The following is a 24550-nucleotide window of genomic DNA, read 5'->3' on the forward strand; positions in this document are numbered from 1 at the left end:
GGGCTGTGCCCAGGTCCCGGGCAGGCATTTGTACAAGGGTAGCTGCTAGCTGCTGTCTTTCCTACCCCTACTGTCTGCTCCAACAAGCTCAAAAGGTGTGTTTGTCCCTGGGAGGTCATTTAGGTGAGTGTTCTGTCACTTAGCCACGTGCCAGTGTTATACCTGAGGTTTCCAAAGAACAGTTCATTCTTCTCCCTAGTCCTCCTCAGCGCTTACATACCGGCTCACAAGGTACGAATGTCTGTCCCTGGGAGCCACCGAAGCCCCAACAGCAAACCAGACCACCAAGGACTACTACCTCTTGCCTGAATTTAAAGGAACAGAGAGAGGGGAGGACCTGGATTATAAAGGATTTCTAGGAAGAGTTTCCCAGAAGACAAACTGTTAGATCGACAGCCTAACAAAGAACAGTCCGAGGTGGGGAAGAGAGATTTGGGGGGAGGGGGAGTGGCGGAAGACACAAAGACACAACTCTGGACAGAAGGTGACGAGCAAACATGTAGAGGAAGCATGGTGCACTGTTGGGAAAATCTGGCTACAGTAGAAGGTTCGTGCAGGGAAACCCAGAGAGGTTGGGATGAGCATGGAGTGTCTCCCCCATCGGAGAGCACAGGGTTGTCTGTGCTTGTTGTGTAGCGTCAGGTAATGGCCCAGCTTCTGTCCTACTTGGGTCCTGCTATCGGCCAGCTGAGCCCTCATTTCCTCCGAGGACTCTGGCAAGGCCTGCTTCTCCTATTATAGGTTTGTGTTGAGTCTGCTTTTTGGGCACAGCTGTTTCCTTCATAGAATATTCCTCTGTGGTGGTAGCCGGAGTGGGCCCTCGGGACTGTCTGCAGTGTTTCTGCACCATCAGCTTTTCCAAAGAAGCTGATGCTAGAGTTGACTCCAGCACTTTCTCGCATCCCCCTCTGGAGAGCAGGTGCTCTCTTTTTACTAACCTAACACTTGCTTTGAGTCTTAGAGATGACTCTCAGAAACCTTGGCAGCAGCAACTATGTAACTGTGAAGTGTAAGAGGAAGATCTGGAAAACAAACTACTACTGTTTCCAGGAACATAGCAACGGTGGGTTTGTGTATTCCCACAAGGGCATAGGAATTGTGAGTTATGTAACAGAGTCTGCTGGATACAGAGATACATTGCTAAACTTCTCAGAAACATGCTAAGCAATAATCAAAACAATTTAACTTGCAGATTACTAAACAAGAACGAAGGCTTTACAAGAAGAGAAACCTATATACAACAGAATCCAAAATAAAACAAGTCAACAGAAAAATCCCAACCATGTTCCCACCTCCCCACTGCTCTTCAGCCCCTTTTGTCCAAAGTCATGGTGGGGACTAGCACTAGTGGTCAATTCTAGGATTCAGAATTTCCTAGGAAATAAACCTCTGGACACATCTACTGGTTTCTAAATTTGACCCAGTGATGTGAGAGCACCCAGCCTAAACCTAAATATGGCGGTTCCTTTCCACTAGCATCCTGGGCTGAGTGAAAAGAAGAAATTGCATACTGGAGAGAAATGGCCCAGCAGTTAAGAGCACTGTTTGCTCTTGCAGAGGTTCAGTTCCTGGCACCCACCCAGGGGCACACAACTGTCTGTAACTAAAGCTCCGGGAGAATCTGACGCCCTCTTCTGATCACTTTTGGACACTGTACACATGCGGTACACAGACAAGCCTGCAGGCAAAATACCCAAATACATAAAATAAAAATAAATAAGCACACAAAATGAAAATTCAAAATAAATCTTAAAAGAAGGAGAAATTGAACTGAGCAGAATTTGTCTCCCTTGGCTTCTCGACTACAGACACAGATGTTCCACACACCTAGCCCTGTGTGTTTCTGTCAGGGTAGACTATATCGTCTCAAGCAGCTCAAACAAGCCTTTGTCTAGTTATTTAGTCCCTGCAATGAGAAAAGTAACCAGTACAGTCATGGGTTGGGGTGTGTTTTGTTTTGTTTTGTTTTGTTTTGTTTTCTCTACATTGTGGGCAAAAATGCTTTCTCATCCAAACCATGTTCTCGTCCTTGGAGTGACTGACCTTCGAACAAGACCTGAAGTGGGAATTTCTGGTTTTGTTGGAGACTCAATTGTATCACGTGATGTTTTCTTCTGGAAACTGTCTTATGAGACAAACGGTCTTACGTTTTGCTAAAGCAGATGTGTGAGAGGAGGTTTTGCCTAGAACAGACACATGGTGTTTTTCTGGATGTTGTCTGGTGAGAGAGCATGTGATATTTTTCTGGAGAGGACACGTGATGTTTGAAAAGAGTATAAGTATAACCCAACCAACAGTGGGCGATGCTCTTGTATTGGTTCCCCTTGCATCCCTTTGCTGGTCTTCATTGGGCTCTGCTGACGCTGGTCTTTGCTGATGGCGCTGTAATATTGGTTCACCTTGCTTTCTTTGCTGATCATCACTTGTCTGACTTTGTAGAGAGAAAGGCACCAAGACCTTCTGGTGGTATTCCGGATGCTTCTTATCACTTCTGAGACACATTTCAATAAGGAAATCCTCGAGGTTTCTTCTGGATAGGGCTGCTGCTATTTGGTATTTGTTTTATCATATTTGGTATTTGTCCAGTGGACTGGACTGCTAACAACTAAGATTGGAATACCCCAAAGAACATTTCTAAACAGGTACACAACCCTCATTTCCCATTGACCTTTCTTTTCTCCTTCCTCTGGTGGGTGGTGGTCTAGATGAGAGGTTGAAGTGTTAAAGAACACTTATTAAAGTATGTTTTGAAAAATATAAACCTATAGAGAACCTACTCTTGAGGACTGTCCTGTGTGATAGAGGACAATCAGAAGCAGCCCTGACCTTCAAACCCAGATGACACACACACAATTATAATGTCTCCAGATATTGATAAGGAAGAAGAAGAATTTTGGGGCTCTAGACCATTCTGGCCAAAATTACACACCCATCAGTGGCAGAAGGACTGATGGGAAAGGAAGCAGGACACAGCTATCACAAAAGATCAATAAAAATATCTGATGTACTTTCTTTTCCTTTCTCTAATCACCAAAAATTATGGCACACACTTAACAATCCTAGCATTCCAAGAGGCAGAGGTGGGGGGAACCACAGGTTCAAGGTTAGCTGGAGCTGCACAATGAAACTCTATTTCAAATTCAAATTTATTTTTTAACAAACTGTCCTTATTTTGAGTGAATAAAAATCAACAAATATAAATAAAGTAGGAATATCAAAATATAAATAAAATATGAGACAAGATTTAAATTTGTATTAATTTAAATAAACACCCACAACCCAGAGAGAGTATCACCAAATTCTATACCATCTCTCACGAAGCTTGCTGATGAAATGTCTTGGAGTGACTAGGCTAACTTGCTGTCTGTATAGAAAAACAGAACAAGGGAACTATGTCAGTTCCCTTCTTCAAGGGACTTCTACTATAAAGCCATCCTCGAATTAAGGCAGTTGCATCGCATGAAGGTTGAGGTCCATGTCTCTGTACTGGCTGGTTTTGTGTGTCAACTTGACACAGGCTGGAGTTATCACAGAGAAAGGAGCTTCAGGTGAGGAAATGCCTCCATGAGATCCAGCTGTAAGGCATTTTCTCAATTAGTGATCAAGCGGGGCAGGGCCTATCACGGGGGTGCAGTCATGGGCTGGTAGTCTTTTTATAAAAAAGCAAGCTGAGCAAGCCAGGGGAAGCACGCCAATAAGTAACATCCCTCCATGGCCTCTGCATCAGCTCCTGCTTCCTGACCTGCTTGAGTTCCAGCCCTGACTTCCTTTGGTGATGAACAGCAATGCGGAAGTGTAAGCTGAATAAACCCTTTCCTCCCCAACTTGCTTCTTGGCCGTGATGTTTGTGCAGAAATAGAAACCCTGACTAAGACACCTCCAGTTCCTCAAGTAGATACTTGCCTTCCTCTCTTGGTTCTTCTGGCCACTGCTGAATGCGGGTGAGGCTGTGTCTTCCTGTCCCCCCCCCCCCATACAGAGGAACACAAAGGCACACCACTCCCCAGAGCAGCAAACCACTCAGTGGCTTCATCCTCTCTTCAAGCATTTAGTAAGTACCCATCGCTCACTCGCCAAGCCTCCATTGTCTGAAGAGCCAAGAAAATAGATGGGATCAGACTGACAGAATCCCAGCCAGGATATTAAGTACAATGGCTAACAATATAGAAGAGGAATAGAAGACAAAACCCTTCCCTAGCAAGAGCAGATCGTAAGTCACGCCTTCAGAAGGCCGTTTGGTTCCTTCTGCAGGTGTTACAAAGAACCCAGCTAGCCCTTTCAGCAGCACAACTATGAATGAATCTCCCTGTGGGTAATCCCAAGTTTTTACCCCAGGAAAACCACTGCCAGTGACCGATGCCAATTCAGGCTCTTGGAGCAAGAAGGAAAAACCCACATTGGATTCAAAATGTAAATGGATCCAGAAACCTTATTAAAACATTTGAGTGGCAATCTGTTCATTTTCAGTTCCTCTGTAACTTTTGGTGTCACTTCAGACAGGGAGAACCCCTATAGCACCCTGAACATCACAGGGACTTTCCCGAGGTCCTGACTGTAACTCTTCACTAATGGTCAACCTGCTTAGATACCGCACAGTTACCTGTTACCTGCTACCAAAGTGAAACCATTTTGTCTACCTACCAGCAAGCTTACTACCCAGTTAATTACAAAAGGCTGCATAGTGCCAGCAGGGACCCAGCCCCACATGTGTGCCCTGGTGACCTAGTTAATAAAATCTGCCCTCAAATCCAATGGACCACAGAATTAATCCTTGACTACAGAGGTTGTATAGCAGTACACAGACAGAGGTGTTAGAAGCCGGCCCCGCAGAGCCCCCTTTAACAGAGGATAGCAAAGAGGCTTATGTGATTGTTACCATTTTATCAGAATTGCCCACCAGACATTTACTATCTCCCCCATCCCCAACAACCATTTCCTAATATTCCAGGCCCTGCCTCTATGGATTCAAATATTCTGATGCATTTGGTATTTTCTTCTGCACTTTCAGCCTAAGGAATAAATATATTAGAATATGATTACCCTCGTCCTCCCTAAGCAAAGGCTTTCTAAAAACCTGGTACATCTAACTTATTCCTAGATTCATTTTATTTTATTTCTTTTAATTATATCTATTTGTTATGCGTGTGAGGGCACAGGCTTGCGTGTGGAAGTCAGAAAACATGGGAGTTGCTTCTCTTTTTCTGCCACGTTGGTCCTGAGGAACAACCTCAGGCCATCGGGCTTGGTACCAGGCACTTTGATCCACCGAAGCCATCTCACTGTCCCTGTGAGGGTTGTTTTAAAGCAGAAAATAAGACTTACAAATGGTGATTTTTTTTTTCCTTGTGCTTCAGATATGCAGCTATTTTGGTCACCTTTGGTTGTATCTAGGTATTTCAAAATCAGAGTGGAAAATAGAAAGAAAGAAGGAAAGAAAGAAAGAAAGAAAGAAAGAAAGAAAGAAAGAAAGAAAGAAAGAAAGAAAGAAAGAAAGAAAGAAAGAAAGGAAGGAAGGAAGGAAGGAAGGAAGGAAGGAAGAGAGAGGGGAGGGAGGGAGGGAAAGAAGAGAGGGAGGGAGGGAAGGATGAAGAGAGAGAAAGGAAGAAAGGAAGGGAGAGAGAGCAAAAGAAAGAGAGAGAGAGAAAGAAAGAAAGAAAGAAAGAAAGAAAGAAAGAAAGAAAGAAAGAAAGAAAGAAAGAAGAAAGAAAGAAAGAAAGAAAGAAAGAAAGAAAGAAAGAAAGAAAGAAAGAAAGAAAGAAAGGAAGGAAGGAAGAAAGAAAGAGAAAAGAAGGAAGGAAGGAAGGAAAGAAGGAAGGAAGAAATTATAACATTTAACACTCTGTGATAAGCACTCTGTAGGAAAGCAGGGTAGCTAACAAGTGCCTTCTATCTCATTTATTTCCAGGGTTCCCCTGGCCTTGTTCATGTTATCCTCTAATGACAGAATTATCTGCTCCATTTTAAAATACGGTTCTCAGGTTAGACAAGACAGACTAGCCTGACATGCATACGACCATGGAAATGATTTTTGACCTGGTCCTGGCAAGTTTGTCAGCTTGACATAAGTAGAGTCATCTGAGAGGAGGGAACCTCAGTTAAGGAACTGCTGTAAGATCTGGGATACAGGCAACCCTGTAGAACATGTTCTTAGTAATTGATGGGGAGGGCCCAGCCCATAGTGAGTGGTACCCGCTCTGGGCTGGTGGTCCTAAAGCTTCTATATGAAAGCAGGTTGAGCAAGCCATTGGGAGTAGGCTGGTTAGCAGCATTCCTCCATGGCCTCTGCATCAGCTCCTGCCTCCCGATTCCTGCCCTAAGTGAGTTCTTGCCCTACCTTCCTCCAATGACGGACTGCGATGTATGTGTTAAATATAAGCGAAATAAACCCTTTCTCCCCAAACTGTATTTGGCCACAGTGTTGGATCATAGCAACAGAAACCCTAAGACACACCTAGCAGAGAGGTATCTGTCCAAGGTCCGTGGAGTTAGTCAAGCACATGGTATCTGACTGCAGCTCCCAACTCCCCTCTCTCCATTCAGGACACATCAGCTGCCTGTGGGTGTTGTAAGAAACAAACAACAGGAGATGTGACCTAGGGCCAGCACAGGACTGATAAAGCAGGTACCTTACAGTAGAGCAGTGATTCCCAACCTTCCTGGCACAGTGACCCTTTAATACCGTTCTTCACATTGTGGGGACGCCCAAACACAAAATTATTTCATTGCTCCTTCACAACTGTAATTTTTCTACTGTCATGAATCGTAATGTAAATATTTGATACACAAGATGTCTGATATGTGACTCTAAGGGGGTCGTGACCCACAGATGAGAACCACTGCCTGTGTGACGTAAGGTCCTTCTGACTCATTAAGCATATACTACACAAAAGACTCTAGAAACGTAATGGTCCCCACCACAGGATAAACCACTCAGTTCCTTTTCTTAAAAATCTATCCATCCTGTTGAAATATCAGTTCCTGCCAAAGATACTAGTCTTTATACAATCCTCACACTCGATGTCCCCTTAAAAAAAAAAAACAGCCAGCACAATTATTTGGACCGCATAGTGATGAGACACATCAGACCACCGTCAGACCCAGATTACTACTTCATCTGAACGTTCATTAAGCTGCTGTGTGCAAACATCTCCCCCGGTGTCTTCTCCAAGCAAATTACCACCCTCCCTGCTGAAAAGTGAGGGAAAAAATGAAACGCAAAATTATTAGTTCAATATCACAGGTGCCAACCATCAGCTCCAAAAATGTCCTCATTCCCTTACCTCCACAGCCCCTTAAAGACAATGGAAAAAACACAGTCACTCCAGGGTAAGCCAAGAAGCAATTTCCAGGAGGGGTGAGTACCATCGGCCTCGCTGGCTCAACTTTCCTTCTGGGCCTGCCCTCCCCTCCCCTCTCACTAAAGTAATATGAATTATCTTTTCTTTAAAGTGTTGTTGATTATGTGTGTGTTGAGAGGTGGGGGAGATTCTAGACATAAATAACAGAAATTCACCAAAAGTCTCATTGGTTCTCCTAATTACCTTCCTACGCTTCTGTGTCACCAACCCCAAGTGCCCCTCCTTGCTGAGGGTCACAAGAATAACATAGGGAGAGCAAGGATGTCCCCAGAGACAATGGCTACTGCCCAAGTCTGTGGTTCATGGTTATCGTCAAGGCAAGATGTACAGGTGAGCTCAGGAATACATCTCTGAGTAACTGCCTTGGGCTTCCTCACACTGGAGGCCGACGCGGTGCCCAGGGACACGAAGCTACACATCTGAGGCCATGTGCTTTGTGTGTGTGGTCCGACATTCTTTGTTTCGGTGACCGACCCTGCGGGTGTGCGCACACCATGTGTGCGAGGTGTGAGCAGGTGTGTTCACGTGGGCATGCCTGTGCGGGTACACCAGCAAAGGTGGGGGAGGGGGTGTCAATTGGGTGTGCCCCTCTATTGTTCTTCACCTTGGTTTGTTTGTTTGCTTGTTTGTTTTTGAGACAAGTCTCTTGCTGACGCTGAAGCTTGCCGGTTCAGCTAGCCATGCTGGCCAGTGAGCCCAAAGATCTTCGGGTCTCCACCTGCCTCCACTGTGGGATTACAGACATGTAGGTGCTGGGGATCCAAACTCAGGAGGTCCTCACGCTCGTTCGGCAAGCATCTCCCCAGCCTCTCTCATTAACTTTCCAATCACTAATCATACGCTCCCACCCAGTACCCCAAATCTGGCCCCAGGGTACTGTGCCCCTTCCTCTGTGTCTGTCAATCAATTTCAACCAAGCACACAGCACCACTGAGATAGCAGCTTTCAATCTCTTTGGAAGATTAATTATGAAAACGTGCAAGGAAGGAAGGACTGGTCCTTATGGATACACTGAGCATCCTGAAATCAACTCCCTGGAACTAAGAACAATGCAGGTTTAAGCAGTCTTTGAAAGTTAAAGTGTCACACCACACAGGAGGCAGCCTATCTATTGCAACACGCTCACTTAAGTAACAAGGAAGGAGGGTCTGAAAATACACTTTATAACAGCATCCTAGTTTGCTCCTTGTTGCTGTGATGAAACGCTCATTGAAACTACCCCAGGGGAGGAAAGGGTCTAACTCAGCTTACACTTACAACGAATCATAAGGGAAGGCAAGACAGGAACTCACAGCAGGAACTGAAGCAGAGTCGATGCAGCCTTCCTTACACAGCCCACGCCCTCCTGCCTAGGGACAGTGCTACCCACAGTGGGCGGGGCTCTCCTACATCAATCAGCAATCAAGAAAATGCCCCATAGACGGGCTTCCAGGCTAAGGTGATGGAGGCAAGTCCTCAAAGGAGTTACTTCCTTCCCAGGTATGTCAAGTTGACAGCCAAGCACGGGACTGCAGGAATTAGCCAGAATTTTCATTTAAAATAGTTTCCGTATCCTTCCCTAGTTTTGCCCCCAGAAAGATCAAAATACCCAAAACCTATAGAAGCTTTAAATATGTCTGTTAGATTTCTTTCAAACTACCTAAATTTCCAATAAAAGTCATGCCTCAAACTCCTATTTCAACCCATCTCCTATGACCAGAAATAATTTTTTAAAAAAAACTCCTTTTCCTGCCTACCATGAATTGGGTCCCAACAATGCAGGACCGCCCTGCAGGGCGTTAAGACTGTGCAAGGTGGAAAATTGCCACACTTCTGAGGCATTCCCTATTCACCAGGATTGTTTTTAAAATTGTAACTCTCCTAAAACTTGGATACATTCCTGGTAGGTAATTTGACTATTTACATTCTAATTTTCTAGCATATGGTAATAAAGTATCTTTTTTCCAACGATCGGTTTAGTTCAACAATTTTCCAATTAGATGGGAATAAAATGTCATATGGAAGGAATGCTTTCGTCTAATTTGCACATAATGCCATATGGGCTGAACATCCCTCCCCCCAGAAGAGCTTTCCTCACTGTTTGAAACTCTCCCTGGCCATGGCTGCTCACTATAGCTTCTTATCTTGTTTAAATGGGTTTTATTTATAGAGCATTGACTTTCCCACCCATACAGCTTTGTTCTCTTGGCTCTGGGTTTCTTTCCTGGCCAGTTTGTGGTTTTAAGACCAAGATAAAGCAGCTGAGCCTGACATGAAACTTTTACTATATAGCACAGGCTCACCTCCAACTGGCAGTAATTCTCCTGTCTCTGCTTCCCAAGTGCTGGTTCTGCAGGTGCAAGAACCAGCACCAGGCTGGCTTCTCAGGGTAGCTTTATTTATCAAGCACATAGTTGAGCAAGCCCTCCCACCCACACCACCAACACCCAGCCACACCCTGCTGCAGCTCCGTGCCCCGTTTCTGTCAATCGATGTAACTACCACAACAAGATAACCTTTTGTCGTAGTAGAAGATTAATTACCACTAAGAAAGAGATGTCTATTGCATCTGTGAAACCATTAACAAAACATGAAGCCTGAACTCGGAGTCTCAATTGCCATCTGAATGTATTCTTCGCACTTTTAACTAGACAAAATGAAATAAGCTTTCGTAGGAGAATTCATTGTCGGTGGCCTTTTAAATGAATGATATTGCTTGCAAAAGCATAAATAAAAACAGTGGCAGCCCTTTACTGGGAGATTAGCAGGAAGTGTAAAGCACTCAGGAAGCGACTACAAACCGAATAATGAATGTATGTGAAATCATCCTGACCTCTGACCTCTGACCCCTGACCCCTGACTCCCAAAACAAGCTTCCAGGTCACTGGTTACAATCTGGCCTAGCAGACAATCCAGCTGTGAAAACCTGAGAAAGGAAGAGCTACCTGAAAACAGAGAAGACAGAACCAGCAAAACACAAGCAATAGCACTGTGATTCTGCATCCTGTTGAACCGGGGTCCATGCTGAGGTTTTTTTGGCTCGATACTGTAATTACACAAACTTCCAGTTGATGTCAACTCCGTGAGCTCCTACGGGCTAAGTCTAGGATTTGGGAGCCACTTAATCTTATCTTCTGGTTAATTCCCTGTGGGTTATATGACTGCATTTCCTCTCTGTCTTCATCCCTTGAGTAGTTGATGACATGAAAAACCCACAGAAATGAAATTATTGAAGAAGTTGGCATTCTTTTGGGGGGGTACACGATGTCTGTGTCTGTTTTCTGGCTCTTTGGTGTTGTAAATGCTACCACACCTCTTCTGTATTGATTGCATTTTACTTCAGGAGAAATTTAGAACCAATGAAACTATGTTGAAAATATTAATTACATCCTTTTAAAATTTATTTCCCAAAAACTCAGGGAAAATAAAACAACTTTTTTTTTCTCAATCACTTGACAAAAAGACCCAGTGTTAAATAGTGAGGAAAACACAGATTTCCCTCCAAAACCTGCTGGGATAGACATCACACAATGTTTGTCTTGGGTTGAGGGACAGGCGCAACGTTCAATAGTCAACCATTCTCACCTAGGAAACAAATGGAAAATTCAAATTTTTTCTGAAAAAAAAAAGGGGACAAGATTGAGGAGATTATTATAAACAATTAAATATTCAAAACTATTTATTACTTAAGAGCGATCAATTTTCTTCTCGATGTCAACAGTCCCTTGGTGCCCAAAAGATGCTAACTGCGTTCTCTCCAAATCTGGAGGTCTCTGGGCTGCTTCTCAGTTCTTTCTTTCCCTCCACGGCAACCACCAATGCCTTCCCAGCATCCTCTTCGCAGTAGAGGAGGTCTCTCTAAAAGCAAACCTGTGGCCAGGATCCCAGGTATGACAGGGCAGGAAGAGCGGGGCTGAGGATGGATGTCAGAGCTAGAGACGGGGTGGGAACAGGGAGCGGGTGCCCACATGGGAACCACACACACCACACTCCGGGAATTACGCAGGTCCAAAGCCAAGCCAAGACGGAATGGAAAGAATCCACTCCTGTCTGATAAATATATTAATAACCCATCTATCTTAAGAGCCTACCACCACCCCCGCCACACCACCCTTGACATAAGTCTTAGTTTGCACCGTACGGTTGGGACAAAAAGCCAAAGAGCGAGCAGCCGTGTGAATCCCTCAGCACCAAAAATATATATGTTCAAAAACGTTTTTCTTTCTGAGTGTTCCTGTTGGGAACAGGAAAGGGTGGAAAGGGTTTCCCTCCGCCAGGGGACCCATTAATCAGCAGCCTTCCGCCGGTCCTTCAGCTCCACCTTCGCTGAAGGAAGTTTATTTTCTCTCCGTGTTCATGGCCGAGCACCCTCCTCCCAAATAAACATATCGATCTCTTGAGTACCGGTCACCTGTTTTCTGTCCCCATTTCTTAAGTCCAGGGATAAAATATAAGATCAGAGCCAAAATTGCCGTTGGAACTCTACAGAGCAATGAACGAGTCCAAGTTGGCAAGCTAGAGAAAAACCAATGGTTTCGCTCATAACCGATCAGAGTTCTCAAAGAGCATCAGACGGTTGTTAAGGGAGATGCGATGGAAAAGTGGCATTCAGAGACACTCTGTCTGCAGGGTCCCCGTAGTGGCTGTACCTTAAATCAGAGACATTGTGACGTTACGCTGACCAGCACAAAAAGTGTGTCAGTGGCAGCAACTGCTGAGGAGGAGCCTCAGCGATCAGAGAAAAGCATGTGTGGTTATTAATGTGATTAACGGCCACAAGGAAATACCGAAAACTAAATAGCCCTGACCATTTGGAATTAGAGAACCCATGGTAAAGAAGAGACAGGAGACAATGGTTTGCTTATAAGGAAATAGGGACTCAGAAGATAACGCAGGTGATAAAGGGCTCACCACACAGAGCAATAGGACCTGAGTTCAAACCCTATCGACTCCATAAAAAGCTAGGTGTGGCTGTGATTCCTACACTGGGGAAACAGATTGGTGGATCCTGGCGCTCACCAGCCAGCCAGCCTAGCTTAATTAACACCTGCTGGGTCTCAATAAGAGATCTGTCTCAAGATGCAAGATGGACAGCTCCTGATAATAACACACCAGGCTGATCTCTGGCACACGTATAAGTCAGTATGTATGTAAGACTTTGAACAAAGTTAAGGTGTCCTAGCTGATCTGTCAAGATTACATAGGCACGAGTGAAAGGCAGACTGGATAAGGGCATTCTGTGGAGGACCGGAGACTGGGCAAGGAGCAACTGGTCAACCTCACAGAGAGGAGGAACTCTGGGGCATCAGAAATGGCCACTGTGGCCAGAGTGGGGTCTATTGCTAACAACAGAACATGAACCTGGTGTGACAAACTGAGCATCAGATAGAAAAAGGCTAAGGAGGTGGACTTTGCACAGTGGTAAACAATCAAAAACAGGTATCTACACATACAGAGCATGGATGTAATTCCTAAATACCAACCCTAAGGTTGATCCTGATGCTCCAAGGATGTATATTTGTAATAGTGTTCTCTGAATGCACTAGAATACGGCCACATCGAAGAAGAATTATGGATTTAGTGTACGGGGTCAGCTGGAGAGATGATCTCTATAGTCATAGGAGTCATAGATGGGACCACTGCTAGTTCCTTGAATCTTCATAATAACCCCTGGCATCTCAATACCCCTGTCTTGCAGAAGACCGAAAGGTCTACGTGCTGAAGCTAGAACACAAATCTCACTGTGGGGCTTCCCATAGCCTGATAACAAGGAGGAACATCCAAGCTCCTTTGCAGGTGGCTTCCGATAGCTCAGCCTCCAGCTCCAGCCCAGACATACACTCTCTGGGCAAGCCACTCACACGCATGCTCCATGTGAACCAAACTTCTGAGCATACGCTAGCGGCGCTTCTGCATACACCCCTGCCTTTCCTCTTGGTGTCTCCTGGATTCCTCCGCCCTTCATCTTCCTGAGCATCGCCCTAGCAAAGCCCTTCTTGTCCACCACAGCCTGACCCAGGCAGGACTCACAGCTTCCTCCAGTGGACAAGGGAGGACAAGCAAATGACACTATGCCTGTCTTGTAATGTATGTCTCACCACAGCAACGTGAGTAAAATGTCTTGAGAATAAATGCTGTGCTAGAGGTGATGTCAGAATTGTGTGTACACCTGAAGTCTACACAAAAGTCACCAATACAATAGCCATTCACGCAGACATGGCTACTGGGTACGAGAAATGCGGATAGTCAGTAGTACTAAGATTCATTATTAGTATAAAATACAGGATTCTGAACTGGATGTAGTAGTGCACATCTTTAATCCCAGCACTCAGGAGGCTGAGGCAGGCAGATCTCTGAGCTGCACATTAGCCTGGTTTGCAGGGCAAGACCCAGTACAGCCAGAGCTACACAGAGAAACCCTGTTTCGAAAAAAACAAACAATAAAATAAAATACAGGATTTGGGGGTTGTAAGATGGCTCATTAGGTAGAAATGAGTTCTACCTCTGGAACCCAGCTGACTTCACAAGTTGTCTACTGGCCTCTGCATGCGTGCCTGGGAAAATTAACATGGGAAATTACCATACTGTAGACATATTAGACTGAATGAACTGCACTGTCACTAATTCTATTTGGCTTTACTCTTCAATGCAAATACCAGAAAGCGTTACATATGTGGCTCACAGTATTGTATTGGATAGGATTACTATACAGGTACAGCCATTCTCAGCTGTGTATGTCTTGTAAGCTTCAGGATTTTTTTTCTATTTTTATTTTTTTAAGAGTTTCCTACATGAGTACTGCATTATATAATTTCTATCTCACTCTCCTCCCTCCAGCTCTTCCATGCCTCCCCCACTCCTTCCCAAATCCCTTCTTTAATTATTATTGTTACACACACACAAACTAAAAACAACAAAAAAAAAAAAACAAAAAAAAGGAAAAAGGAAAAAATAATTAACATTTTTATTCCAGGAATGCCCAACCTTTTGATTTTGAGTCACAACGTCACCTGTAAAGTTTATGCTTTAAAACAACAACAATCGCCGGGCGGTGGTGGCACACGCCTGTAATCCCAGCACTCTGGGAGGCAGAGGCAAGCAGATTTCTGAGTTCGAGGACAGCCTGGTCTACAGAGTGAGCTCCAGGACAGCCAGGGCTATACAGAGAAACCCTGTCTTGAAAAAACCAAAATCAAAAAAAAAAAAAAAAAAAAAAAAAAAAAAAAAAAAAAAAAACAAAAGCAATAACAACAACAATCAAGTTACAATAAACAAATAAGTCTCAGTGTTTTAAGTAAGTTTATGATGTCAAGTCATATCCCATAGCCATAACCAGACACGGCCACATGCAGCGGGCAACAAGCCATGGGTTGAACACTCTTGTAAACATCCAGACTCTGGTATTTTGTTATAGCAAAAGAAAAGTAGCACACTCAGTGATGGAAATGGGTTCTTATCTTTTTTCAGAATAATTTTAATGTTATATAATGTACACATTATAAGATCCACCATTTTGGAGGTCTGTTGTTGGGGGAAGGGTTGTTTTGAGGTCCTGTAACTTCCACTAAGGCTCAAATATTAGGCTCCAGAATGACACTATAATACTATAAAGGGAGGCTTGGGGGGGCAGAGGGAATCTCCTCTTCTGTTCTTAACCCTGTGAACCAGCTCTAACTCACATGTAGAGTTCACTGCAGCATCTTAAGTTCTTCTCAGAATTACAATCCTAAAACCTAGCAGAAACTCTTCAGTATGACGTTTGAGGACCAAAGACAACATCATTGTATTACATTATTGTACATTGATGTACAATACATCATTGTGTTAAAATAATTTTATAGGAGCTGGAGAGATGGCTCAGTGGTGAAGAGCACTGGCTGCTCTTCCGGAGGACCTTCATTCAATTCCCAGCACCCACATGTCAGTTCACAGCCATCTGTAACTCCAGTTCAGGGGAGGCGGGGAGGGGATGTCTGACGCCCTCTTCTGGCCTCCACGGGCACTGCATGCACAGTGCACAGCTATACGTGCAGGCAAAACACCCAAACACATAAGCTAAAAATAAATAAATAATTTTTCTAATAATTGGGAACTAAAAATGGTTTGGGCATATGTGACAAGTTCCAATCTGTGTGTAGAAAAGATTGTCTTGCTGAGAAGGTATTTTACATGAGTAATTTCAAACCGTTCAGCACAGAGACAATTAATTAATTCTGGTAGTTTGAGATTGCTTCTCCAGTCATTTCCCAGAGACCGTGTCCATGTTGTGTTTGGGATTAGTACTTTACAGCAGCCATCTGGCAAAGTGTGTGGACTTAGCTTTCCCACCATTGGCCTCTGTTGTCATTTCCTGGAACCAATGGCTCTATGCTCCACGCTTTCTCCCCTGTGCTTCTAGAAAGCACTGAAAATCATCATATCAATCTCAGTGAGATTGCTTCCAGGCAGATGTAGCTCATACACCATGCTGGCCTCTTCTGTCTGCAGGAAGCTCAGATTCCCAGCACCAATACCAACCTATCATGTACACGGGGCTGGCCTTAACCACGCTGACTGCTCACTTCCTACACTCAATCTAGAAACAGAATCTGCTGTTTCAGTGGGCCTGTAGGTCCCACAGAGGGCACAGGACAAACATGGCGAAGTACTGAAGTGTCATCAAGCCTCCCTATCCAGGGCAAGGGCCATTCAGTATCCCAAAAGAAAATAACCATTCTTGTGAAATACAGCAAGCACTGTATCAGCAGATTGAAGTAACCAGCTCCTCTCCTCCCATCTAGAACACACTCTGGTAACAGAACAGAAAATAAAGACAAGAAACCCAGGCATTAGTAACTTGCCTTATTCATTCATCTAATCTTTTTTTTTTTTTCTATTGATTTAGCAGAAAGTAAGACTGTTGACTGAGAAGATCACCCCAAAAAGGCTCAAGTGGCTAAAAGCATAAAAATTACCTGGGAATGTGATTTCCCCACCCCACCCCACCCCACCCCGAGACAGAGTCTCTCTATGTAGCCCTGGCTGCCCTGAAACTTGCTATATGGACCAGGCTGGCCTCATACTCACAGAGATCCACCTGCCTCTACCTCCTGAGAGCTTGGGTTCCCATAAACGCCACTGTGCCCAGCTTTGATCTTAACTCTTAATTTTGCAGTCCATTTGGATTTTACATTCTGCACACAGATCGATCTGTTGTAATGACCCATCCACGACAGTTGAAAGTACCAAAAAAGCCAGGAATGGCCTTAAAATCTTGAGTCTCCCAAGTTTACAAAGTGACACAAGATGCAGCATCAGACTCAGCAGCCACCCATAACTGTCACCTGCACGTGTTCATCAAAGCTGCTATAAGGTTCCTTCTGCCACTGGAGACCAAAGAACCTCCACACAGGAGGCACCTCCCTGGGCTCCTGGGGGTAAAACATCGTTACAAGCCAAGGTCTTTTAAAAGTAAGCATTTAGCCTAGACTTCATCCTCCACCCTGAGCTCAGCCTCTGTGCCCAGAAAAGGCAGGTAGAACAGCAGCCATTTCCCAGCCCCTGTTCTCCCAGGGGCTTCTCCACCTGGGGTTAATGGATCTATGTTAGCCTGGGTCCAGGTGCACACATACATACACACAACCACATATCCGAGTCATAGGATGCAAGGCAACTAACTGTCTGGGTGTCCAGGATCCTCACTGCCACACTAAACACCTGCCTTCCTCACACCGTATAGCCAGGTTGCCTTCGCGTGGGCTTTTCTCTGGCTCATTTTCTTTAGGTGTTGAAATGCTCCTCAAGGATGAATTTTGTGGTTCTCCACCACAGCTCCAATGAATTCCTAAGGTGAGAGGCAAAATTCCAGGTGGCCACAGAACTTTCCTAAAACAGACCAGGATGGTTCCCAGTGAGGATGGGTAGCCTCTCTTCCTGCTTGGTGGTCCAGCCCAGGTTTCTGATGCCCTGAGAAACCTCGGTTATCCCGTCTTTCCGACATCAACTGATAAGCCCTGCAGGGACACGCCAGCACTCATTCACCCGCAGAGAGCACGCTGCTGGTTGATTATTACAATATTAGCATGAGAATTTTTAGTGCTGCCCCTAGCCCTGGCTCCCAGGTGTGGTGCCAGCTGCCCACTGCCCCGAGAGGCCCCCATGGGCTCCTCCCTTGCCTTGAGTGTCAGCTATGTATGTATCCCTTCAAAGAGCTTTTTCTGACCATACTACTAGAAATACTGATTCTCTCCTCCAAACTACTCCCCCCCCCCATCGGACTTATTTTCCTCCACTGTACCTAATCCATTCGACATTTTACTTATGCTCATCCAATTCCTTAAGGGCACTGTGTTTTCCCACTTTCTTCACTATCTATACCCTGGTGACTAGAGCATTGTATGATGGTGACACATTTTTAATCCAGACACCGAGTTGCAGTAAGCACAGATTTTATTCAGGATGAGAGGAGAGAACTTACAGAACTTGAACTTGACAAGGTGGTGGCGCACGCCTTCCATCCCAGCACTCGGGAGGCAGGGGCAGGTAGATCTCTGAGTTCTAGGCCAGCCTGGTCTACATAGAGCATTCCAGGACAGCCAGGGCTATACAGTGAAACCCTGTCTCAAAGAAGAAGAGGAAGAGGAGGAAAGGGAGGAGGACAAAAGAAAGGGAGGAGGGGAGGGAGAGGAGGAGGGAGAGGAGGAGGGAGAGGAGGAGGGAGAGGACAGGAGGAGGGGAGGAAGAATGAAGAAAAGAGGAGAAGGAAGAAGGAGGAGGAAAGGAAGAAGAAGGAGGAGGAGGAGGAGGAAAAGAAGAAGAAGAAGAAGAAGAAGAAGAAGAAGAAGAAGAAGAAGAAGAAGAAGAAGAGGAAGAGGAAGAGGAAGAGGAAGAGGAAGAGGAAGAGGAAGAGGAAGAGGAACTACTACTACTACTACTACTACTACTACATGTACTTGAACTTTCCTGTCCTACTACTATTGTTTCTGCTGCTGCTGCTGCTTAAATTTAACTCCTGTCCATGAGTGTGGAGTCAGAATCATGGGAGTAGAAATATACAAAAATAAGGCAATATTCAATATCTGTGATTGGGGAGGGGGTCTGTCTGCAGACTGGCTTCACCATGGTTAGGTCTTATCCTTCCTTCCGCAAAAATCATCCATGCTGAAAGTGCAGATCCTCTAGGCCAAAGTCAAGCCGCAGTCGAGGAAAGGGCTCATAGGGAGCCTGTGTGTTTGGTAAAGGACAGTGTCTGTATGAATGGATGGGTGATGCATGATGGAGGATGGATGGATAATGAACCGTGGGTGCTAGAGGAGAGCTGATGGATAGATGATACATATCAGGGGACGGACGGTGGATGATGATAGGAGAGTATTATGTGCTGTGGTGGGAAGAGTCAAAAGGGGAAGGTCTGAAGACATTCAAGCTCCAATAGAAAGTAGAAATCGGGCGGGCAAAAGGAGACCCTCCTCAGCTCTTTGTAACAACTCCCTCTCAAGCATGGTTTAAAGGCTCTTACCCACTGATGAGACTGCTAATCAGGCAGTCTCCTGCCTCATCTGGTCCTTCGCAACATACTTTGTTTCTTGTGGGCTATTTCCCAAGACTACATTTGTTTGTTCACTATTTGAAATTCCTACTTGAGATAGATGCTAAAGAGTTTGTACAGGGAGGTCTCCAACAGAGCTGGTGCTCTCTCTTCCCATTAACATGTTTTAATAAATATCTCATCCTTGTTTTGTTTTGTTTTGTTTTTCTTCCTTCTGCCTTGGCAGCCCTGCCTCTGAGACGCAGGTGAGCTACAGCCTCCTTTCCACATGTACCCTTTCCTGGGACTGGTGTTTGGTTGGCTGGTGTTGGTTCTGGTGTTTGTTTGTTTGGTTGGTTGGTTGGTGTTGGTTTTGGTGTTTGTTTGTTTTTCTGTTCTCCAGATCACACCCACATGCAAAAAGAAGTCCTGAAAGATGGCAAAACACAGGACTGGTCTTCAGGAACCTGTAACTCCCTGAGGTTTGGGGCAGTTGAGGACTGAGAGGATAGCTCAACAGTTAATATCATGGCTGCAGTTCTAAAGGAGCTGGGTTCGATTCCCAGCACTCACATTGCAACCGACAGTCACTTGTATCTTGTTTTAGTGGATCTGATGCCCTCTTCTGGCCACCATGGGTACTGTATGTATATGGTACAGAGACATCCAAGTAAACACGCACATAAAATAATTTAAAAAAAAAAAAAAAAAGAAGAAGAAGAAGAAGAAAAGAAAAGGCTGGGCTGGAGAGATGGCTCAGCAGTTAAGAACACTGACTGCTCTTCCAGAGGTCCTGAGCTCAATTCCCAGCAACCACATGGTGGCTCATAACCATCTGTAAAGCGACTGAATGCCCTCTGCAGGTGTGTCTGAAGACAGCTACAGTGTACTCATATACATAAAATAATAAGAATAAGAATAATGAGAATAGGAGGCTGGAGAGATAGCTCAGTGGTTAAGAGCACTGACTGCTCTTCCAGAGGTCCTAAGTTCAAATCCCAGCAACCACATGGTGACTCACAACCATCTGTCATGAGATCTGACTCCCTCTTCTGGGGTGTCTGAAGACAGCTACAGTGCACTTCCATATAATAAATAAATAAATTTTTAAAAAAGAATAAGAATACAAAATAAAAGGAAAGGCTATTTTATAAGGTAACATTTAAACAACAGAAAATGGAACAGATCCAAGATTCATAGAAACTTGGACTTATATAATTAGGGCTGAGAGGATGGCAAGGGAATCCTCCCTATTTAAAAAAAAAGAATCCAAAACTGCAAAACCACATAAATAAATACACGACCAGTGCTCCTCCCAATGCCTCCCAAGTAAGTTCAGGTGAGGGACCCCAGCCCAAGATCCCCAGCCTCTACCTCTGCCTCTCAGCCAGTATGTAAAGGACTGCAGTAGTTTGCAGCCAGCATTTAGATCTCTAGAAAATTGCTAAACATAACAGTTATCTATTCCAGCCATCCTCCTGACACGGTTCTTATCTCCCGTTCACAAACGACCGTCCCTGCTGCTCCCCCTCTAATTTGGGAGCAGCAATTCATTATAAAGCCGTGTGTGTGTGTGTGTGTGTGTGTGTGTGTGTGTTGTGCAGCCACATGAGCCTAGGTTTTTCTATATCCTCCCCCACGATTTCAGCTCTGACAGCCTAGTTCCATGTCAATTATGTAACAGCCAAAAGCGGGGAGTTTAACTGAATACCAAAAGCACCATAGTGACTCTTACATAAGTTCCCATAAAGCCTCAGTAAGCCCGTCCCAAGGTGTGGAAATGTGGACTTACAAAAGATGCCAGCTTTCCTTCTGCCCTTAAAAAATACCAAAAAGGCTTTTGTGCACCCGATTGACAAATTTGCACTCCTATATAGTATATGAAAACGTCCATTCAGTGAGAAAAATAATCCTTGGGGAAACTTGATCTTTTTGTCATGCAAACAAAAAGAAGACGCTCCCTCTCCCCAAGACTACTGAACTTGCAGGGTTTCCTCTGCACAATGCACTGTACCCCAAGACTCCATGGGTAGCCTCTGTGGAACTACCCTTGGTACACAAAGCTTTTCTTTGCAAGAAAAACAAGCAGGAAAATCACTTAGATGAACAGAGACCCGGGCTAAAATCTATTAGCTTCTGCCTGGTCCAACACAAGTTTCTCTCCCTCTATGCCGCGGGCATGGCTGGGGTACCTCGAACCCTCAGAGCCACGCCTTGTGCTGCTCGGACTGACTACACACGTCAAACACTGGAAAGCCATACTCATAGCAAACGCCATCACCAGAAGCCAGAAAGAACAGAATGTTTATCTGATGCTTTCCACTTTCATCTTTGTACCTGAAAAAAAATTACTGTACGTGTGAACAGAGGTCTTTAATAACTGTCAACTCACAATTAGCCATGTCCACATGACAGCAAAATAAAATTACCTAACGGTTTAAAAGCCAAAAAGGCTATGTGACAGGAATCTATTTCTTTAAATCACTTCCCATCGATTTCTTGTCAGAGACGTCCCACTGGTTTTCATAACAGACTTCATAAAAACCTGTTTTGTGTCTTAACGCTTGAGATTCTACCGTATGATTTGTTGTTTTGGTGGGTTTCTTTTTTTTTTTTTAAAGGACCTCGCGTCCCCTTTAAATGAAATGGAAGCCATCGCATGCTTATCCTGAAGGAAAGTTTTGAGCAAAGACAGAAATTATGGCTCTGACTTCCTGCGCTCTTACGTTCTCGGGTAACCGCTCCTAACTTTACCAACCAGCAAATATTCCTGTGAAGCACTTACATAACAAAGAGTGCAGGCGCCTCTGGCAGGCCGCCAAGCATACTTCTCTGGGTGTTTGTATTTAAAATAGAACGGTAGTAACATCACTTGCAAGCCTGTAGTTCCTTTCCCTGCACAGACTCAGAATGAAGGAGGTTGGAAAAAAAAATGGATGGAGCGAGCCTTACCATTCTAGAGCTCCGAGGAAATAACACATCGGTGCTAAATTAAGACGAAGACGCGGACCGAATTATCCCGAGCTGGGGGTGGAGAGGGGTGGGAGTTCGCTTAGGCTAACCCGCTGTCGCCTCTAAAACACCGTGCTCAACCTGGCATCCCCGGAAGGTGCGAGTGGGCTGCAGCCTCTCTCCGGCGGAGCAGAGGATGTGAGCAGCGGGGAGCGGGCTCTCTGATGCCAGAGAAGCCAGCAAAAGGCACCGCCTCCGCCCGGCTCTTGCACCTGTCACCAGCCAGATCGGGACGCGCGGACAGCAGTCGCTCACCTGGGTCTGGAGGAGCCAAGAAGGATGAGCAGAGAGAGCAGAGCAGCCTCCGGGAGCATCCCGGGCTGGGCTACCTCCTTCGCAGCTCCTTCGCAGCTGGAGTTTGCAACGCGCCCACGCGTCCAGACTCCGGACCCACCCGGGTCTTCTGCAACTTGACAGAGCGCGGGCAGAGGTGGCGCAGGTGGCGAGCCTGGGGCACCGGGGGTACCTGGGACCGTGGCCGCAGCGAGCCCTCCGCCCGCGCACTTCACCGCTGGGCACCGCCCAGGCCGCCCGGCTGCGATCACAGGGATGGCCCAGGCTGAGGACGCCTCGCCGGACAAAGACGCCGCTCCTGCCCACCCTCCAGTGAGGTGCTGTCCGCGGTGACAGAAGCCGGGCTGCGGCGGCCCAAGGCGCGCACCCCCTCCCGGCCGCCCGGAGATGCTCGCGAGCCCCGGCGCCTCCTCTCGGCCGGAGCCCCGTGGGGGAGCCGAGCGCCCTCTGCCGGCAGGACACGACCCTGCAGCTCACGGGACCACAGTGGTCCGGAGCATCCAGCCTCAGACCCCAGAGAAAGGAGAAACAGCCCGAGGTCGCTGACCTGGAGCCCTGACTCCTACGAGTGGGATGTGCTGTGATCCAATCGGAAGAGAGAGCCTCTTTCAATTACGTGCAGCAATTATGTGATGACTGGGGCCCAGCGGGAGAACTCGGAAGGGATGGGGGGGGGGGGGCGGGGGGGGGGAAGGGCGGCTGATGGACAAGAGACTAAAGTGGTCTCTGAAAGGGTTTTGTGTGTGAGACTGTGTGCGGGTTCGGCAGGGATGGGGGGGTCGGGGATGTAGGATGTCTTTTTGTTTGAGGCAGGATCTCGCTTGGGACTCACAGATATCCTCCTGCCTCTGCCTCCAAATCTAGGGGTAATGCATAGCCGGCTACCCACTTGAAAGGCTCTCGTCTCAACGCAAGCTTGTCTGCTTTGTAATTTACAGCGTTCTTTGGAAGTAAACATGAACGCGGACTTCTCAGTGGCCCTTGCAGGTGGCCCGAAAGCAGGGCACCTAGGAAGTCCGAAGACAGCCAGCCGGAAGGCTTTTGCAGTCTCTGGCTACTAAGGTTTGGGACAGACTGACAGAGACTGACTTTGAGGTGCTGGCAGCGTGCTCGCTTTCTCTTGGGGGTCGGGAGTGTGGGAAAGTGGGCTCCCTCCCCCACCCCAGCACTGCCGTGCTGAGCCACACTTTAGACCAGCTGAAGTGTTTGTACTAACTGGACTGTATCGTGAAGGGAAATCACGAAAGAGCACTTTTCACACGGCTGTCTTTTTACATTATCCTATGTGGCCTCCCGTTTCTTCTGGAAGAATCTAGGGCACATTTTATCGCTTTTCCTGTCACTTTCGGGTGTTAACAAGCGGTCTGACTGGCTGTTATTACAAAGTCCAGTCCAATCTAAATCAAACTTTAAGCTCCTTTCATTTAAGCCGTCGACCCCTCCTTTCCCTAACTCACAAAGCCCCAGACTGACTCCAACCTAGAATGATAGAAAAGCCTTCTTCGCGCCCTTCACCTTCCTATTTTGGGTGTTCCAAGATGCCTGGTGCCCCCCCCCCCCAGGTGGAAGGAACGAGGTCCTGAGGCCACAGCTCCTTCCTCGGGCCACTCCCACTCCACTGGGGACACATCCCCGCCCACCGTGTCAGCTCGCGGTGTTCCTTAAACTCTCTTCAGAAGCTCGGGTTTGCTTCTTCCTTGAGCCTCACCCTCCGGAGGACAGGCACCAGCTTCTTCAACACAAAGCTTCTTCCCAGCACAAAGTGAGTGAGCCCTTCCGCCTCGCCCTGCTGGCACCCTGCTGATGTCACTGCTGAGCCCACAGGATGCCTTCCCAGCCAGGACCACCGAAAAGACCAGTACCTCTAGGCCAGTAGTACCTTCCTGTCTCCACAGCAGCACAAGGCACAGTACGGAGATCATGGGAGCAGAAGCAGTTAATAGCATACAGCTGTGACTCCTTGCCATCTCCCAGGAAAACAAAGAGGATGCCAAGATCTTGCCGGCTTTCCCTTTGATTGTGTCAGGCAGGGTCCCTAGCCCCATAGCATGGTACTGTACATACACTCAAGGCAAGTCCTCCCTCTCAGAGAACCCTCTCTGGAGATGTCCTCACAGGTAATTCCAAGGCCTAGGTCACCAATCTCCTAGGTGATTCTAAATTGTCAGGTTGACAATGGAGATTAATGGTTACAAATGGTAAATCAGAAAGGTCAGGGCATATAAAATCGACTCATAGTCCTTCTGAGATGTTTCATTGTGGTTGATCAGGAAGAAATAGAAAGTCAAGTTGCTTTCATTGTCTGATTGGTTGATTGATTGATTGATTGAGTTACTTAAGTCTGCCCCTGCCTGGGTATCTTCTCAGAATTCCTAAGCTACAAGTCACCTAGTGTGCCCAG

At 46.1% G+C, this 24550-nt stretch overlaps 1 protein-coding gene across 1 annotated transcript in view; it reads right to left on the reverse strand.

Moving 5' to 3' along the window:
• The window catches only part of Mtus2 (microtubule associated scaffold protein 2), a 358083-nt gene extending 335910 nt beyond the window's left edge, over positions 1 to 22173 (reverse strand). Inside the window, exon 1 of the mRNA XM_052168367.1 lies at positions 22111 to 22173. The gene's annotated coding sequence lies outside the window, so the exon portion shown is untranslated. The remainder of the gene's footprint in view (positions 1 to 22110) is intronic.
• Positions 22174 to 24550: the final 2377 nt, after the last annotated feature.

Source organism: Apodemus sylvaticus, chromosome 22 (genome assembly GCF_947179515.1).
Source record: "Apodemus sylvaticus chromosome 22, mApoSyl1.1, whole genome shotgun sequence".
NCBI classification, from domain to species: domain Eukaryota; kingdom Metazoa; phylum Chordata; class Mammalia; order Rodentia; family Muridae; genus Apodemus; species Apodemus sylvaticus.